At 37.0% G+C, this 4,920-nt stretch overlaps 1 long non-coding RNA gene across 1 annotated transcript in view; it reads right to left on the reverse strand.

Annotated features, from left to right (window-relative positions):
* Positions 1–4,011: 4,011 nt before the first annotated feature.
* Positions 4,012–4,920, reverse strand: part of LOC127864720 (uncharacterized) — a 1,900-nt gene continuing 991 nt past the window's right edge. Inside the window, exons 2-3 of the long non-coding RNA XR_008042232.1 lie at positions 4,858–4,920; positions 4,012–4,442 (exon numbers count right to left, since the gene is read on the reverse strand). The exon at positions 4,858–4,920 is cut by the window's right edge and continues 62 nt beyond it. This is a non-coding gene — a long non-coding RNA (uncharacterized LOC127864720). The remainder of the gene's footprint in view (positions 4,443–4,857) is intronic.

Consider the following 4,920-nt stretch of genomic DNA (forward strand, 5'->3'; position numbering starts at 1 on the left):
GCACTACGATGAAGTGTTTCAACGTCTAGCATACAATAACACCTAGTCATCATGACAAAACGAGCGCATGCAAACTAATGTATTTGAGCCGTGCTCTGTGAAAAGTGTGTTTAATTCATGTGCGAAAAGTGTCGTCCCAGATAAGCCTGTGCTTTCCGCAAAGGCTAATCATGGACGACACTTTCCGCTTTAATGATATCTTTCGTGTCTAGAAAGTCTCTTCTTAGCAATACTACAGTTAAGGCGGAAATTGTTGTCTCTGATTAGCCTGTGTGGACTTCACATGCTAATCTGTGACGACACTTTACGCACATGTATTAAACCCCCTTTTCACAGAGCACGGCTCATTTTAAAATACAGCCAGCTCATCTGTGTTTATACCTGCGTACATAAATAGAACTAGTTAATACTTAAACGCAAATACGTTGCCAATTTAGAACGAACGCCTTTACATTGAATATCTTAAATTGCTATTGTAAATGCATTCACATCTCTATTAGCTCGATCTTGGGAAACGGGGTTTAATGCATGTACTTTAAGTGTCGGAAATGCTTATCAGGGACGACGCGTACTGAGGTTATGGTATTTTACGTTTCAAAGAAAGTCTCTTCATATCGAAAGTCTGGTTCATGCGGACATTGTCGCCCCTAATACGTCTGTGCCAACCACACAGGCTTATATGGTACCACAATTTACGCACATGCATTAAACTCCGTTTTCCCAGTGCCAATCTTATCGATCAGGTAAAATTTCGATTATCATTTTAAGCGATTTGAAATAAAAGTAACACGGCGAGGCTACAAAGAAAATACGTGCTTTCTTCCTCGAAAGACAATAACATTCGACCTTACCTATACAAATTATAAACAAAGAAAACAATATTTGCATTCATTGATCAATTGCTTTTTTTTTTTTTTAAATTGCTATTTTAACTGAAGATCAATGCTTTCAAATAATTGTGTTCATGTTCATTTATTTAGTAATCTTTATATGAAGACTTTATAACATAGCAGTCATTCAATTATGACTTTTCACAAACATTTATGGTAAGCAGGCATGCGTTTGAAGTTTGCCAATTGACCCCATTGATCCAATTAACAAGATAATACGGTATTAAATAAGTATGCTTGATAAAGACCACGGTAATGTTTCCAGACATGAAATGATAAGCTGTGCATAAACATTTAAGCAAAATTTAATACACTTGGACATTCCATTTTGAAAAGCTTCCGGCATCCTAAAACTACTCTAAAATCTTATTGAGTACCGAAATAATAACAGTTCAAATATGATGCGATATTTCTTAGTTCAAGTCCATACAAAACACATGTTTGTGAATTTAAATTTGAGTGTGTATACTTAAGACCTTCCATGGGGTATAGGTAAAACGTTTATTTAATGTACAACAAAACTACTACGCTAGTAATTGACACACAAACAATTCCGTAATTTAACGGTTACGCTCCATTTGTTTGACACGATGAATATAAGTCAGCCATTTTGAATACGGACAAATGCTAAGCGCTCTGTGAAAACAGGCCTTAATAAGTGTACGATAAGTGTCGTCCCAGATTAGCCTGTGTTATCCACTCATGATTGTTGGGGACAACACTTTAATGGAATGTTTCGTTGAAGTCTCTTCTAAACGAAAATCCTTTCAAGGCAGAAAGTGTCTTTCGTGATAAGCTTGTGCTGACTGCACAGGCTAATCTGGGACGAAACTTAACGCACATGCATGAAGACACGTTTACCACAGAACGAGGCTCAACAAATTAATGTCATCAAATAAAAAAAGTCAACAAAAAAACTCAAACCAAAAGCTTACACGTTACCACTATGGCCACATTGCCTTTAGCTGTTGATGGCAGTTAAAACGCTATGTAGGAAACACACGTTTTTGGACGAAAACCTTCAAATTTAAAACGCTTAATAATAGTTCGATTTCGATGAATAATAATAAAAAACAATTAATATTTTAAATATGAGTCCTATGTCTGAGTGTTATTTTGATAGTTTGAATAGAATGCAATAATTGTATAACGAATCTGTAATACAATGTACATTTTTAATGTGTTTTAACAGAAAGTGAACAAGTCCCTTTAAGTCACATTTAATAAAAATAAGTTATGAGCATTTATATGCGAGTGCATACAGGTACATGTATTCCGCGGAATGTGTCTGCAAGATTGATTGTGCATACAGATAGTCAATTAGATACAATTGCAAATGTTTTTAAATGGGCTAAAGGTTGAATACCGGGTCTTATGACATGGTGCGGATTATTGGAAGCGTTCTATCAAATGCCGTTAATTGAAATACCAATTATAGTTAGGCATGGTTGCGGCTTATATCACTTATTTTCGATTTCATATTATTTTACTAGCACGTGGAATATGCATGTATTCACTACTAGACCAACAACGTAATTGAAGAATAACTCACGATTCACGTACAAGTATATTGTCATGTCTTATTTTCATTTCAACATGACGATAATACAACTACATGTATACAACAATGAGAACAAAATAATGACATACAAAAGTAAAACAACCAACAATCAGCAAAGTATAATATTCTTCACAACGCTTAAAGTGCATGTTAAACTCTCAAGACGCAAAGCTCATTAACATTGAAATAACACTGGTGCGATGCCTATGGCGTAAAAAACGAACGTAAAAGTGCCCCTTAAACAAGCCGAACATGCCGGCCCCTCCTTTTCCCCCCTTTTCCCGCACCATTATCGCTTTGCTCGGTGTTAACCCCTCCTCTGGTCTGATCCCCTCCCTTCCCCCTTGACCACCCCCTCCAAAAAGCCCTCCGAAAAATCCAGCCCCGCCTTTTCCCCCTCCCCTCCCCGCCCGTTCGACCCAGGCTCACCGGGCTGACCGTCTTGGCCCCTAAAGAAACTAAAGAAACCCGACCCTCCTTTCCCCCTTCCCCTCCTCGACTAGTGGTGCAGTGTTCCCACATCCGCCATGCGGTGTTTGCACCTGTCCAGTGGCATGAGTATTGCTTTAGAAAAACCGGGCTTAATAAGGGTGCCGAAAATATCATCCAAGATTAGCGTGTGGAGTCCTCACGGGCTAATCAGGGACAACACTTTCCGGTTTTATTGAATTTTTCGTTTATGATGAGTCGCTTCTAAACGTTCCGCCTGGAATTTCGCTATGAAGAGACTCCCCTTAAACGAAAATGCCTGAAAGTGGCGCCTCTGATAAGCCTGTGCGGACTAGGTTACCACAGTAACCGTCGTTAATATGCTACTTTAAAACCACTTGAATTATCAAAAATTGTTTTTATTTAACATGTACTTTTTGCATGTACATCTTTGTCCATATTTTCATGAACATACTTTCTACAAACAATTTTCAACGTACCATTCAAATGACGTCATTTGTTGGACATCATGACGTTTTGATTTCCGAAACATAAAAATAATAAATAAATTGTGAAAAAAGGCTTCTTAATCGTTCAATTTAAAGCAAACACATATAGAGAGTAATCTGTTTAAGTAAGGGCCATGCTTGAAATATGTCACATCTCTGCGCAGATGGTGTATATTTGCACGTGAGAATAAATTAATTGTCTCCTGTTATGGTAATGATAACATATGCTATTACATGGAAACAAATCTTTATACCTTACCATTTCGATGGGTCTTATCACGGAAGTATTGCTCGGCCGAAACGACTTCGATGTTTTCGCCCTCCAGAAGTTTTCCTTAAACATAATTTTGTCCGTATGCATGCATACTCTGACCATAACATGATTGTTCTTGTTGCTGTTGTTGTTTCTGATGTTGTTGTTGTTCAATGTAGAACAAAAATCAATGCAAAAGAAATTGGTATAATAGAATTTAGCTCAAAATTTTGCGACAATTAAACTGTTCAAATTAAAATAAATAGACATGCAAAATGGATCAACAATTAAAAGAAACACTATAATATATAGTAAGATATTTATTATTGGACTTGAATTGCGTAACAAAAATGCGTTGGTAAGGAACCTTAATTTGCTGAAAATGATGCAATACGATGCTTTGATTCCTGATCGATATGGATTTTTCTTTGAAAATACCTTGTATATTATATGCACATCGCAAAAAGTAGTCCCGATTTTGAGTTGAGCATGGGAAAATAGTTCCAAAACAAAATTATAATGCATGTCTTATATATATAATGTAAAACTCAAATAATTTTTCGCACAATCGTTTTAGCGGTAAATAAACAACGTACGCTCTGAAGCAAAAGTAACTATGCATCATAATGCTATAATTAATTATTAATTGCCTGATAAACAACGAACGATCGAACTACATTTCTGAAAAATACCGTTCAAGGTTGCAATGGCTTTTTGGCAAGCTCGGAGTTCTGATAGGTCACGATTCCCTCTTGACGCTGTAGGTTTATCCGGGCCAGTGTGTTGCCGTCGTATGCAACCTGACACGTGGTTTGTGCATTTAAAATTATATGAGCCGCGCTATGGGAAAACGGGACTTAATGCACATGCGTTAAGTGTCGTCCCAGCTTTGCACAAGCAGTTCACACAGGCTTATCAGAGATGACACCTACCGCTCTGACTGGATTTTTCAAATAAAATAGACTTCCTTAAAACAAAAATCCATACAAGCGGAAAGTGTCATCCCTCATTAGCCTTATTTGCGAAGACATTTTACGCATATGTATTAATCACAGTTTTCCCAGAAAGCGGCTTATATTTATAATGCATGCAGGCTTATACATCTTCTTCCCTAAATAATATATATTACATAATATAAACAGATTTGTGAAGCTCAATAATCACTTAAGTTCGTAAAATAAAACCCATAAATCGAACATTCGTACGCCTTTTTACCTTTATTGGTCCAACCCCCTTAAACAACTCTATGAACTGAGGGCCCTTTAGTTTTCCGCACCC

The sequence above is a fragment of the Dreissena polymorpha genome, chromosome 1, assembly GCF_020536995.1.
Source record: "Dreissena polymorpha isolate Duluth1 chromosome 1, UMN_Dpol_1.0, whole genome shotgun sequence".
NCBI lineage: Eukaryota > Metazoa > Mollusca > Bivalvia > Myida > Dreissenidae > Dreissena > Dreissena polymorpha.